A 15,759-nucleotide genomic window follows, 5' to 3' on the forward strand; every position below is an offset into this window, starting at 1 on the left:
GGATAAGATTCAAGGGAACAAGGAATGAAGAACAGGTGATCAGGAAGACCTCTCTGAGGACATTACCACTTGATCTGAGACCTCAGTGATGAGCAGCAGTAACCATGCCATGCCCATTTCGGGCAGCGAAAATGACGAGTGACAGAGATTCTGAGGAAGGAATTGCTTGATGTGGGAAAGTACCAAGAGAAGACTAGTGTAGCAAGTGCATAGCAAGTGAGGGAGAAAATGTAATATGAGACGTGGTTGGAGAATCAGGCAGAAGCCAAGCTATAAATCTTCAAGATGTATCTTCATGCTCTTTAGTAGGATACCAAAACTGGACAAACACTGCCAAGTAACTAGAAAATTATGGGAAAAATACCAAACATACTCAGCCAAATGGTCAAAATCCGAAGTAACTCATTCAAATAAATTTTTCTCTTATGTGAAATATTATGCTAGATTCTATGGGAGAAGGAGGACGCATGATACTTGCCCTCAAGAATCTTCTGATCTTTCTGGAAAAGAAAATTATAGGAGGTTATTAGACTATAAAATGAAACAGGACATCACCTACCTTGAGGAGCATATCTGAAAGGAAAAGTCTTCACGTTTTCCGTTTGTAACCATACCAGCTTTAAAAGTATGTTTAGTAGAAGTTTTTAAGGCTACCTCTTTTCTGTTCCCATTCCAATCTCAGTTGCCTTCTAAACCAAAGCTGGCCCTCTGCATGGCTAGAAATGTGTGTTAATTGATATATCATGGAGAAAAGGCCTACATAAATAAAGTAGCATAGGTTCACTGGTAGGAAAATCCAAAGATATGAACTGGATGGGCACTCAAAGATAGGTAGAATTTGGAAAGGTATCAAGGAGAATACTTGGTCTTTCAATTGGCTCAGAAAGCAATGCACTCTAGAAAGGTGATTAAATGGAAAGCCCAAGCAAACTGAAATTAATTCATTCAGATCGTTTAAAAAGATCATAAAACAAACTTTAACCAAATTCTGTGGCTATTGCCTTGATTCCACCCCAGGATATCAAAGAACTTTTCTAAGGTGCTCTGGGACACATAACGGCAAAAGGAAAGCCTTGTATGTCATATCATACTGAGAGGTATAGTATATATAGCTCTGAAGAGGACTTAGTGACTAGAAAATAAATAAGTAAAATGTGTCTGTCTATAACTGATAAGCAGGCTTCTTGACTAACATTGGACTCAAACATAATAGGATTTCACTGGATCTCAAATCAGGAAACTCTTAGCCCAGGTAAATTTAACACTTTAAATTTTAATCCCGGTAGAAAGCACAGAAAAATCCACCTATTGCCAGGAGATGGAACATTTAAGGAAGATAAAAATGCATTTTTATCCATAGACACCTAGACTAAAACCTCCACAAATGCTTTTCACAGAAACACAAAGAGACAAAACTATGCCAAAATTAATAAATACATCATGTTAAGACATGAAAAAGTAGTTTATATTGGACTAACCTTCCTGTGGATCAAAAATTATAAACCCTGAGCAAAAATCTATTAAAATCAGCTTGAGAACATAAAAGAATAACTGAAACCAAGCAAAAACTAAAAGAGAATCAACCCTCAAAGGAAGAGAATGTCCCTCTGTTAAATCTCTATTTACATCTTTGCCCTGAGGCCTCTCCCCACCAGTCTGGGGATGTGGGACAGCAGAACTTCAGGGAAAAAACCAAAAAGTCAAAAACAAAAAAACTACAGTTTTATTGGTTTGATGAGTCAGAACTTGGAGTTTGAAACTTCCAGAGTTCCTAGAAATCTTAGAAAGTGAACCACAAGAGAAACTCAGAACCTGAATATAAACTTCCCACAAATCCATGGTTGATCCCTGAACTACAAATGTACAAAATGCTAAGAAGTATGGAAAGGAAAAATAGCTGAAAGGTTTAAAAAGAACAAAAATAAGGGATTCTCCTTGAGTCAAGGAAAAACTAAAATACACTCAACCTAACTACACATAAAACCAATGCACTACACATTCTAGGTGACCTATTAGTAATTTAACTGTCCATTAAAACAAAACCCAACATTCATCAGGAAAATATATTATATTTAATATATTAAAAAATAACTAGGCATGAGGAAAAACAGGAAAATATGCTCAAGAAAAAAAATTTAGTCATGAGAAACAAACTGCAAAAAGTCTTGATGTTGGCTTAAAAGGTAAGGACCACAATTAATAATAACTATAATTAACATATTTAGAAATTCATAGGAAAGAGTCAAAAACTGAAAACAACTGAAATACCCTATAATAGGCAAATGGTTAAACAAACTAGTATATTCGTAATATGGAACACTAGCCCAATAAAAAGTAATGAACTATTGATACATGCAACAACTTGAATGGTCGCAAGATCATTATGCTGAGTGGGGGGAAAAAGCCCATCATAAAAGATTATACACTGTATGATTCTATTTATATAATATGCCTGAAATAACAAAATTATAGAGATTGAAGAATAAGTAAGTCATTGCCAGGAGTTGGTGATTGAGGGGAGGAATTGAGTGTTATTGTTTAGAAAGAAGTAGCACAAGGCAGATCTCTGCAGTGGTGGAAAAGTTCTGTATCTTGTAGTGGTGGTTATGTGAATCTTCACAGGTAATAGAATTACAGAGAGCTAGATACACTTTATACCAATGTCAGTTTCCTGAGTATTCGTGAACAATAGTTAAATAAGATGTAGTCAATGGGAGAAACTGGGTGAAGGATTCATGGGACCTCTCTGTGCTATCTTTGCCACTTTCTAGGAATCTACAATAATTTCAAAATAGAAAGCTTAAAATAAAGCCCATAGAAAGAGAGTAATATAATATAAGAAGAGATGGGGAGTTTCAGAAAAAGATTTGAAACTATGGAAAAGAACCAATGGAAATCATAGAACTGAAAAATGCATTAGATGGATTAGCACCAGATTCTATACAATAGAAGAAAGGATTAAAAAACAAGAATAGGGTGCCTGGGTGGCTCAGTCCATTAAGCGTCTAACTCTTGATTTTGGCTCACGTCATGATCGCAGGGTTGTGAGAGTAACCCGATGCTGGGCTCTGCACTGAGCATGGAACCTGCTTAAGATTCTCTCTCTCTCTCCCTCTGTCCCTCCCCCATCACATGCCCACACTCTAAAATAATTAAAGATTAGTGAAATTAATGTTAACATCGGCCATCTCTGTTTCTCCATTGCATTAGTTCTTGTCGTAAATGCTACTACCTCAAGGATGCCTTAACAGACCAAACCCACTGTAGGTTTATATTTTGTACCATTGTTATTTGTCCTTACCATATCCTATGCTTTTCCACAACAGAATATATCACAATAGTGAATTCATGTTTACTTAGTTATTTTTTTAACGTCTGTCTCTCTATTAAACTGCAAGTTTTCCAAGGATTGGCATCAAGGTCCTTGTCTATTTAATTTATTGTTCTTTACTCAGAGGCTAGAACAGAGAACAAAAAACAACAACAACAAATAAATATTTGTTGAATGAATAAATCCTAGAGAACCCTTCTCCATTTAGTGAGCATTTAGAATGAGTTCTTAGGTACCACCCAAGTTACTGAATGTTACATTATAATATTTTATAAAATATTCATATTTACATATTCATAATAAGTAAGAAAAAGACTATCTATAGTCCACTTTAGTTTCTGCTCCAAACTTTCTTACTGTTTCTATCACTTTGATTTTTAATATTTTTATTTTTTTTTAAAGATTTTATTTATTTATTTGACAGAGAGAGATCACAAGTAGGCAGAGAGGCAGGCAGAGAGAGAGAGAGGGAAGCAGGCTCTCTGCTGAGCAGGGAGCCCGATGCGGGACTCGATCCCAGGACCCTGAGATCATGACCTGAGCCGAAGGCAGCGGCTTAACCCACTGAGCCACCCAGGCGCCCTGATTTTTAATATTTTTAAAGCATGATTTATATCAATCCCCACTATTCGTTCTGAATGGCAGTGTCCTCTAATAGCAGATAGATATAATCTTCAATAAAAAAGCAAGCGTATTACTTCATCTGTTCACTGTATTGTCTCCAGCAGTTAAGATAAGAATGCTACCCCTGGTTAAATTTTAGAAAAAAATAGAAAATGATATGAGATTTTTTCTTTCCTATAATGGTTGGATGATCCTCCCCTTTCCTTTCAGATACTTGTAAACAACTGAATTCAAATGATATATGTGCTGTGGTCCCAGACAATTTTCATTTGAGGGACCCTAATATTTGCCTTGGTACCATAGAGCACAGTGTGGCATCGTTCATTTATTACACATTACTTTTGATAGCCATGGCTGGGCAGTCATGTCAAGGGTTATTTGTACTGAAGCGTCAGAAGGGCTTGCTTTGTCTTGATTTATATTTCCATCAGCTGCACTGAAGCATCCTTTTATAGGAGTACAGATGCTGAATCCAGACATTAGGAGAGTTTCAACCTCCAAGGTGATAAAGACTGTAGATTCATGAACCCCTCAGGCATCATCTGAGCTAGAGATGGTATTTAGGGTTTTGAAAGATCGATTTCACGGGATAAGTAGGCTGTAAGTAAGCCACTTCTGAGCTACTTTTACACTAACCTGGAATTGACATGGTTGTGTCAGTTGGCCACATGATTTCCCATTTGCATATAGATTCACCTAAGGGGAATGGTTGTATGGGTAATCTGTAATTAGATACTGATTCAAAGTTGTTTGAAGTCATGGGGGACATCAGTGGGATCTGCCAAAAATTCACACCAAATGTGCAGTTGTAACCCTAACAGTTAAGAAATAGAATTTCCCTTCAGAGCCAAATATTGATACTGTAATGGGGCCTCTTTGCTCTCATTCCTAGTCTCTGTAGTGTGTCATCTACAGTTTCAGAGACTTTTAGACATCTACACTTTCAGGCAACTTTCTAAATGGAAATCAGTTCTGTACTGTGATTAATTCCAGGATACATAATGCATGTTAAAACAGGCATCCTAGAAGTCAACAGCTCTTTCCTTAAAACTAGCTTGACACAGATGGATATGTACATTATTAGCCTTTGAGCCTGGGGCCTACCCCACATCTCTGCCTTGTCCTGAAGCCAACTAGGACACTTCCCTCAACCTTTGATGAAATTTTAACATTTCTGACTTAACATCTTGGATTTTGGAGAAATTCGGGCAGGACCTTTGATTTCTAATGACAGCCTGTGTTAATAGTTCATGAACATCTTTAGTCCTCAAATCCCTGCCCAAATCTGGCTCAGTTCATACTTTGTTCTCCAGTCTTGGCTTAATGTAGCTCATCTCTAGATGCTTCCACAGTCTTATTTCCCTTTCTAGGAATCTCCAAATCGGTCTCCCTTCCTCCCTCCCTCTCCTTCTCTCTCTCTCTCTCTCTCTCTCTTTTTCTCTCTTACATCTAGTGTCCATTTTCTTCTATATCCAAACAGCTAGAATTCTTCTGTAAATGAGAAAGAAATTGAATTTACTTAACAGGCTTAAGAAAAAGATGGGTTTTTTGTTTTTTGTGTTCTTTTTGTTTTCTGTTTTATTTTTGGTGGGGGGGGGTGCACACAGAAATGGAAGGTCCATGAATGGCTTTAATTTCACATGTGGCTATATCCAGATATTTTTAAAATGTCATCAGAAAACATCTCTCTTCATCTCTTAACTCTGCTTTCCTTTATATTGGCTTTACTTTCAGTAGACCCTTCCCTCATGGTAGTTCCAAAATGCCTAAGTTCATATGTTCAAAGCTTTATAACCTTAACCCAAAAGTACTGTCTTAAATGCAAGCGTTACAAAAAAAAAAAAAAAAAAAAAAAACTTAGGATTAAATCTTTTGGATCAACTGGAGTCATATTCTCACGCAGAAATCAATCTCTCTGACCAGGAAGACAGAAAACGCTAGATGCCCAAGTCTGGGTCACATGCCTATCCCTGGAGCCTCAAAGAGGCACTTAGGCCCATGCACTCAACCACATGCACCAAGGAATCTCAGGTAATGTTATCAGAAGAAGATGAAATGGAATCAGACAGGTCAAACCAATAGGCATCCACCATAATCCTCCTTCAACTCTGCCTAAAGGAAAATATCCGCCATAATCCTTAACGTGGGATCCAGCTCTCACTGCGATTTCATTCTGCTTTCCTCTTCTCCTTCATTCCTCCTTGCTACCCCCTTCACCAACACACCCTTTTTTCCAGAAGTACAGCTCACCGTTTTCCCAGATTGCTATGTTTTCACTCTTCAGTAACTGGCTTATTCCCCAGAATTCACCTCTTGCCTGACTTCTCTCACTCGTCAAGCTAAGTTGATACTCCTCCTACAGCTTTCCACTGCACACTACGCTTACTTGTTTTTTAATTTGAGAAATATTTCATATTTAATTTAACAAATATTTAGTGACAACATACTATAGGAACACCCTCTATGCACTGGGTATAGTCAGCAATGAATAAAACGAAACCTTTCATTTGGATAAGAGAGAAAGATAATGAACATCATATGCACAAATACCTCACACCGAAACAATGAACAGGACACTCATAAACACACATAAAATGCCAGATAATAAAAATGCTATAAAGTAAAACAGAAGAGGCCTTGAATGCAGACACTTTTCTCTTCCACTTTTGGTATTCCAATGCACATCTTAGAGCTTGGTACAAATCAGGCACTTACATGATTTTAAAATAAGTGAACTAATGAATCAATGAATTATAAAACCAAATAGGATGCTCTTAAAACTCATGTGTAATTGGAAACATTTTTTCCTATTGTATTCCTAGTGTTACAAAAATGAGATTTTTAAGCCCCTCCTAAAGTGAAAACTGTTCGGTACCTTTCAAAATTTAAAAATCTATATAATAAATATTTTCAATGAAGGACATTTATTTTGATTAGGGATAGTTAATAGTGATGATAGGTGTGTATGCATTATTAATAGATTGCTTTCAGCCTATGTTGATACTTTTTCTTTTCGGGGAGGGGGGAGAGGCAGAGGGAGGGAGAGAATCTTAAGAAAACTCCTTGCCCAGCACAGAGCCTGACAGGATGTCCACGGGCCCACGCAGGGCTCAATCCCACAATCCAGAGATCATAACTTAGCCAAAATCAATCAGACTCTTAACCGACCAAGCCACCCACACACCCCAACACTCTTCTCAGCAATTCCTTCTCCTGAAATCTCTATATTAGAGTCTAAAGTGTTTGATAACTCCACTCTGCCTTTACTTGATCATATTCTCCTCTTGGGAGGAATAAAGTGTAAATGTACATTGCTGATTATCTAGGAAACCATGGCTAATACAGTAAGAAGATCATAACCAATGTGATACAGTAAGAAGGACTTATCCACATAAGAGCAGTATCCCACAAACCCCAAGACAGTCACACGCACGTTGACATCACACACCTTAAATATCTCCTTTTTGACTACATGAAAAACAATGGTTACTCTGAGCAAAATCCCTCTTTTGTTTACCTGAAGAGCAAACTGTTACTGAAGAGATTTAGGATGAATATTTTAAGAGGATTCACTAAAGATGAAGCCAAAAAAATAGTCATTATTTGCATCATTCACAATTCAATGAATTTGCTGATTATAATGCATTTTATATTTAATTGTAAAAAGCACTCATCTCAAATATTGGGATTCCCTAAGCCCATGTATAAAATGATCTTATGTATAAAATAGTTTCTGTTTTCTTGTTTTTATCATTCTCTTCTCAAAGCTAATAAATTCCCACTCACAACAGCTTAAGAAATTACTCCCCAACTTTGATGTTACGTATCTCTCAGGCTTGAACGGCGCATATTTGTAATTCATTCTTAGCTGCCTGAAATAAGTTAACTGCTTTGTGGATTTTTAGGCACACCAAAATCAGCTAGGGCCCTTGGAATGCGTGTGTAAAATGCAGACCGAGAAGTCCTTAATTTAGGATGAAATGGGCTCAAACATTTATTTCTAGCAATGGATTCAGAGGCACAATAATGTCTGAGAACCACGACCCTAGAGATTCTAACCACTTACATATCTTTGGCTATTGAAACTCAAACAGCGTTCAGACGGACAACTCCACGTCTGGGTTTCAGAGTTCCTCATTCTGTAGACATTTGCTCAGCCCCTCCTTCGCAGTATCAGCGTCTTTTCTGGAAGAGCACAGGGGATACACAGCAATAGACAACGACAGTAACGAAAGAGCAGCTGCCCTCCTGAAGCTTACAACACAGATGAATGACAAATGTGTAAATAAATACACGGTATAAGGGCAAATGATGATAATATTGGTGGCGAAGTGATAAGGAGCTAGGCAGGTAGCCATCTGAGGAAGATCATTCCAGGAGAGAGGAACAGCAGGTGAAAATGCCCTGGGGTCTTAGGAGCATCGGGGGCCAGCCAACGAGAGACCAGTGTGGATGGAGCAGAGAGCTCCAGGGGCAGAGTGGTAGGAAGTGAGGGCAGAGATCCCCGCTGGGTGCTTTGCAGGTTTGCATGAGAAATCTGGATTTTATTTTGTCTTGGAGAGTAGCTAGATTTAAATGGAGGAGACATGGTCTGGTTTACATTTTTTAAGTATTATTCCAGCTGCTACGTAAAGAAAAGACCACCGGGCTTCCTTCCTGGAAAGAGGAAGATCAATTATGCAGTTAGACATGATGATGGGGAAAAGTGGTCAGAAATCAGGCTGTGTTCAAATGTAAAGCCGTTTGAATCTACTCATACACTGAATGGGAGAAACAAGGCAAAGAAAGGGGATCTGAGAGAAATTTTCTACCTGAGTAATGTTCTGGAAAACTGCCACTTGTTTCATTTACTTCTTTTTCCTTCTCTAATTCCTATATAAGATAGTGCACATTTGTTTTGGTTAATGTAATTTTGCCCTGTCTTCTATAGCTTCTTGAAAAGACACTACAGTTTCTGCTTCTACCACTAGTTGTCAGGACATGGCAAAGAGACACGTAGATCACCTTCAGCAAAGCCTCCAATCCTTCTCCCACCACCAAACCAAAAGGTTTCAGGAACTTGAGATGAAAGGGTTGCCACCTGGCAGCCCTGGTGAGAGCCGATGACTGACAGCAACAGCAGGAACATGAAACATTCTATGAGCAGGATGGATGCGCAGATGTGAGGCTTGGCTCTGTGGCTCTCTGCTCCCTTCAGGTGAAGGCAGCCATTCGCACTGGTCAACCTCAATTAAATAGACTGTGGGCTTCTGAAAGGCAGCTCCTCCTGTTCGAACATCTCTCTCCTTGGCTTCCTGTGCTGTACTTCAGAACCACTCAGTAAATGTGAATCTAATTGAATTGGCTAGCAAGAAGGAAATAACTTTCTGTTTGCAAAGTAGATTGAGCCCAGAGGTATTTCTCAACAGGGCTTTAAAACTGCCACTGAAAACAAGATTATATTTTATTCCAATTATACTGAAATGAGTTCTGCTATATTTACATATGGAAAATATCCAGAACCGTTCAATTCAGTGAGTGGCAACATTTTTTCACAGCCGAAGGCACCGTTTGGGGATGTTAGGGATGGAGAGAAGGGGAGAGGGAGTAAAATGGACGGAGTGGGAGAAAGGCGAGCCCCAAGCTAGAGAATGAATTTGTACATCTGTTCGGGGTTCTATTGAGGAAAGAAATACAGCCACCACCTCATTTTAGTCATTTGGAAACCACCCTTATGATCTTTGCCATACCCTTTTGTCAGTCAGAATTCTCCAGAGAAACAGGACCAACAGGAACAGAACCAACATACATACAAAAAGAGATTTATTTTAAGGACTTGGCACATACAATCATGTGTGAGATCTGTAAGGCCGGCTGGAAGTTCAGGCAGAATTTCTGGTGCTATCTTGAGGCAGAATTTCTTCTTCTCCAGGAAACTTGTTTTTGCTTTTAGTGTTTTTCAGTGATAGGTTAAAGCCCACATCATCAAATGGAATCTCCTTTATTTATAGTAACTGATTAGAAATGTCACATCTACAAAATACCTTCACAACAACCTCTAGACTAGAGCTAGACTAAACAGCTAGCTGAGTAACTTAGCTGAGCTGACACCCACATACCCACAGCTTACCACCATACCCTTTTACAGACTGTACTGTCACTCATTCATTCTCTCATTCATTCATGTAGTAGATATTTATTGAATGCTCCCATGCCAAGCACTTTTCTCAGCTCTGGGGAAACAATATTGAATTAGACAACACCCCTGAGTCTTAGAGCAACATTCTAGTGGGACAGTCAGGGTAGGAGCAAGTTGGCTAAGAAGAATTCTGCTCTATTTTCAGATTAAGAAACCTTTAAACATTCATGCAGAGCTATGGTGTAGGGTGTTCAGTAGTAAGGTCCAGAAGAAAATAAGGGAATATACATTACTTTAAATTTTTTATTCATTGTAATAAAATCTGAGTGTGGATGCACTGTTCAGAAAAACATGCACAAAATCACCAAGTTAGAGGGCTGGCTACATCTTTCCTAAGACACTAAAAGCAATATAGACAGATAATTTGTTTTCTTCATAATGTTACCTGATTTTTTAAAAAAACTAATTTTAGAAGGAAGAAGGGCATTGCCTGTTTTCCTCCATAAGAATATAAGTGCCAAGGGTTCAGAACCTCTTGTGTTTTGCTATCTTCGCAGAACTGCTGTGTCCTCACATTTTAAAACCAAAATATTGTGTTGGTAAGGGCTGCACTGTAGGAAGGCAGGAGAGGGTTCACCAGCTGGAAGCCGGCTCGTTCCTCCCCATCTCAGGTCCTTACAGCGTGAAACCCCAAGCTTTTTTTTATATGAGAAACCCTCCAATATTTGCCTGTGGTCAGCACACTTTAAGGAGACCCTCAGGAGGGAAGAGGAGAGGAAGTTTCCACAGGCAGAAAGACGATATCATGCTCACAAATTTCAGAAAAGTCTGTTGGAAAAAGAGTTAGTAACCTGAGTTTGAACGAGGTCATATTATCCAGGAAAATATTTAGAGCCAATTGGAGGTGTAAGGAGTCCCAGGGTTTGTTCAGCAGAGTAAAAAAGCAAGGGGCTTTATTATTTGAGATCTTTGAATTTCTAAAATGTGAGACATAATGTTCCATTATTTACGGAGGGGCTGATTTCCTCATCAGTAAACATGTATTGTTTACTGTTAACTCATAAACATTTATTGAAAAAATGAGCAAGGAATGAACAATTTAACATTTTCAATGCTTTTCCATGCTATGCCTAAAAATTACCTCTTGGAGTGCATAAAATACGCCTCCCTACTAAGGAGTGAGGTGAGGATGAACAGTTCGTGAGCCGTTGGACTGGGGCTGCAGTCCAAAGTCACACTCTTTGCTCCCTGGTATCAGTCATCTCCAGCTTACATTTTGACCATCTACCTGAAAGGGAAGAGTGAAGGTTTATTTGTCGACCCTCCTGGAGTCTTAATAACAGTTGTATTCATTTGCTCTAAATTTAGGTTTAATGATGCTCTAAACTTAAAAAAAAAAAAAAAAGTCAATGTTGTTGGTTGGAAGAATATGTAGTTAATATAACGTAGTAATTCACACACACACCCCATTTAGACAGATGTATCTCCCTCCCCAGTCGCAGGAACCACAGAATGAGTGCAGGCCTGACTCACCAACCCAGCAGGTTCAACAGGCACATCCCGCACCACACTGCATCTTTTCTGTAAGCAGATCGGAAGGAGAAAAATACCCAGAACACGTGGAGCCACGTATGCCCGCGTCCTTGTCTCCCACATAGGCCCAGTGGGGAGCAGTGCGAGAGGAGGAAGGGAAGAGAAGCTGGAAGCGTGGATCCCTCAGTTTCCCTCCCAGGAACTGGAGCGGAGAGTCCCCTCCTTTAGGGCGACAGGAGAAATGGGCAATGATGATCCCGATGAACACTTGTGTCCAACATGAGCAGTGCTTTGGGAAATCTGTTTATCTGCCCTAGAAATCAAGTGTGTTGACATTTTCATTTGCCTCACGTCCTTCCGCTTCGAGGTTATGAAATCTTTGGTGTCTGCATCACGCCCAGATGTGGATGAGTTAATCCCTTATCAACAAAGCAGCCACCACCTGGCCCGTCGCTGCTTCTGAGGATATGAGGAAACAATAGCCACTTTCCCCAGGGACATTATTTTTGGAAAGCTGTGCCACCCACTGTGGATCTAGGGACACCTTGGGTGTCTTTATATGGTTGAAGGGAAAGGAAAGACACTCTTCTCCAAAGGGCAGGGGTTCAAGCGGAGCCCACCAGAAACCCACTGGCATCAACAGTGGTGTTGCTGTCACACATTCACATTATGAGGCAGCAAAAAGCTTAGTGGTGAGGAAGGGAAACTCACATTTCAGGAGAAATGTACAAGCACTCCATCTCCCACACATGCACGCTCACGCACACGCACATGTACACGCACGGTCTGTAACACTAGCTTTTAGGAGACATTCTAGACTGTGTGGCGGAGAGAGCCTGAAGATGGGTCATGACTGCTACATGGCCCTTCTCAAATTTCCCCGATAAAGAACAGCATAATGTGGATTCAACTATGCAGTAATACAGTCAGCGTTCGTGAGTAGTTGTAGAACTGGATTATTTTATATGTCACGTAGAGCTATGATGTCTAGCTCAATGACAAAATATTTTGAGGGACCTGCACAGACTAATAAAGATCATGCAATTTATTGGCTCATTGGAGTCTGAACCAAAGTTAACAAAAATATCTTAATAAAATGTGCCTTTTGTATGACTTCTGTGTAATGAGGAGCATATCTTTATGCTTCATTGGCTGATTCCAAATTCTAGTAACTTGTTTATTTGGGGAGATTCTATAATAATGCAACTTAATGATGCATACAGTACAGATCAAGTGATTCAATTTTACAAGGTTTTTGGTTTCGGTTTTTGTTTTTAGTATGCTGTGTCCTCTGCCTAGAATATTATTCATAATAAGGACTGTCAAAATTCAGAAACAAGCCCTTGAGATTACCTGGTGAACACCTTGTATTTTTAAATAAAGAAATGGATTTAATAACAAAATCAGGATGAGAACACAGTTTCCTTGTTCTTTTAAGATTTTAGTTAGTTATTTATTTGAGACAGAGAGAGAGTGCAAGAGAACATGAGCAGGGGTGAGGGGCAGAGGGAGAAGAAGGCTCCCTGCTGAATAAGGAGCCCAATGCTGGACTCGATCCAAGGATCCCAGGATCCCAGGATCCCAAGATCCCAGAATCCCAACCTGAGCTGAAGGCAGACGCTTAACCAACTGAGCCACCCAGGAGCCCCAAGAACACAGTTTTCAACTCTGAATCCTTTGTTCTTTCACCCATCTTTAAGGCCTAGGAAAAGCCGCACCTTCTTTATGAAGACTTCCTCAACCCCCAGACTTTTAAGAACCCCTAATCATGGTCTATGCTGTACCATTTAGCATTTGGTTAAGAACTTTTGTCACTCCCCCCAGTTATATCTCACTCCTGTATCTTTAAGGAGATTATTGTCCCAAGGACAAAATCGTGTTTTATGATACTCTACACTGAAACACCAGAGTGCCTAGCAGAAAGATATGCACCATGATTATCTCCTAAGAGACTTGCCCCTTTTCTAATGAATTCAGTACTTTGCTCCTTGTCACTTTAATGCCTTCACCCTCTTTCATAAAGTAAACTTTCATACGTGCGACTTTTCACCCGTATCCTGGTGCATGCACAGGTGCGCGTGCGTGCACGCACACACACGTACATATCCCCAACACCTAGCACTGTGCCTGGCACACATAGTAAGTTCTCAATACTGTTTACAGAGAGAAAGAGAGAGAGAGAGAGGAAGTTGGTTTGTGAAGTTACTATAAGCAGGGAAGGTACACAGGTACACACAAAAAGTAGGATTTCAACTGAACCTTAAAGAAAATACACTGACTGGAGCGCCTGGATGGCTCAGTGGGTTAAAGCCTCTGCCCTCAGCTCCGGTCATGATCCCAGGGTCCTGGAATCGAGCCCCACATCAGGCTCTCTGCTCAGCAAGGAGGCTGCTTCCTCCTCTCTCTCTGCCTGCCTCTTTGACTACTTGTGATCTCTGTCTGTCAAATAAGTAAATAAAATCTTAAAAGAAAATACACTGATTAACATGCAAACAGGAGGGAAAATTATATTTAAGGCAAAGAATATCCTGTATTTTAATCCCAAATTGAGCAGTTTTTGTTTGTTTAATCGCAGGTCATTTACTTAAGCTCCCTGAAGCTCTATTTCCCTACCTGCTGAACGAGGATAATATTATATATTTTGTAGAGTTGTTATAAGAAATAACTGAGTTGAATTATGCAGTAGGGATCAATAAATAGTAGTTATTAACAATAACAAAAGTTAATATTAACTACCTGAATGAAGAAGCCAGTAGAAGTGCCCATGAGGGCATAATGGGTAGCTCAATTAGGCCACGGCCACATGCTTTACAGAAAGAAAGGACAGGTGGCAGTGGAGGGAGAGGCCAGATAGAGTCACCGTCTCTCTCTGACTACCTCCAAGCTTAAAGCTATCAAATGCATCATTAAATTCACTGCGGGGTGTGGTGAAGGCCAAGGACTAGGAAGCGGTCCTTTCTCAGTAAAAAGCACATTTTTTTTTTTTAATCGGACAAGACACGGGTTGTAATCTCAGCCCTAACAGTGGAGTAAGCCTGAGGCAGTTGGCTGTAGCAGGTGATGAACAATGGATATATACAAACCCGCTACCATGATGCTAGGCACGTAGCGGACACCCAAATTTTCATTCTCTCCTCTGGGACGTACCAGCATCATATCCCACCACTCTTTCTACCTTTCTTTTCTGTCTTTGCCTCTTCCTAAGCTTTATTCTTTCTTGGTCACTGATTTCTTTCATCTGCTTACCTAGACCTCTGTTTGACATTCGAGGGTTTACTGAGATTCATTTCCTATGAAAGCATTCATAGAGCACTTACTGTAACTCGGGCACTGTGCTAATAACACTAGATTCCAACACGGTTGCCTGTACTGCCCATGGAAGTACTTCAGACTCATTTGCATGAATGAACATGTCCTCTCAAGGTAACTTAGTTGGCAAAGGGCATCGAGTAAAGTTAAAGAGAAGCCACATTGTAGGCCAAACATGCTCACATTTTCTGTAGTTCCATAAATGTGTGTGGGCATAGCATAGACAAAACTCGGGCAATCTGGGATAGGTACCACTCAAATAGCAGGAAGAAACAATAAATAACAGTGGGGACACGAAAGCCAAAGTATAAGCCAGGCATATCCTTTTGACCCCTGAATCCTACTTTTGGCAATTTAGCCTGAGGAAATAATTATAGCGATGCACAAAGATTTAGCTAGAAGATGTCCCTTGCAGGCTTGTTCATGTAACACTGCAAGTAAAACAAGCCTTAACATTAAGGATAGATGAACACAATTATGCTTTATCCGTGTAAGTAGTTAATAAGTGATATCTCAGAGGAATAATTATTACCATGGAAATAGGACCAGGTACGCTATTAACCCACCAAACCAGATTGCAAAGCAAAATATGCCAGGTGAACTTGTGCTTGTTAAGTATATATGAATAGAAAAAAGACAGGAGGGATAGCAGGATACTAAAAATAATGAACTCTAAAGGTAAAATTATAAAAATTTCCACTTCTTATTTTTTTGTGTTTCCTATTTGTTTTCTCATTTTATATACTTCCATGGGCCACTTTCATAACAACAACAAAAAAGAAATGCCACAGTTATAAATGATATAGATAGATAAGTATACATACATATAAATTATGTATGGGTG

At 39.5% G+C, this 15,759-nt stretch overlaps 1 protein-coding gene across 2 annotated transcripts in view; it reads left to right on the plus strand.

The window, feature by feature from the left end:
- Positions 1-15,759, plus strand: part of GABRB1 (gamma-aminobutyric acid type A receptor subunit beta1) — a 393,971-nt gene that overhangs the window by 364,654 nt on the left and 13,558 nt on the right. The gene's annotated exons all lie outside the window — the stretch shown is intronic.

This window comes from Mustela erminea, chromosome 2 (assembly GCF_009829155.1).
Source record: "Mustela erminea isolate mMusErm1 chromosome 2, mMusErm1.Pri, whole genome shotgun sequence".
NCBI lineage: Eukaryota > Metazoa > Chordata > Mammalia > Carnivora > Mustelidae > Mustela > Mustela erminea.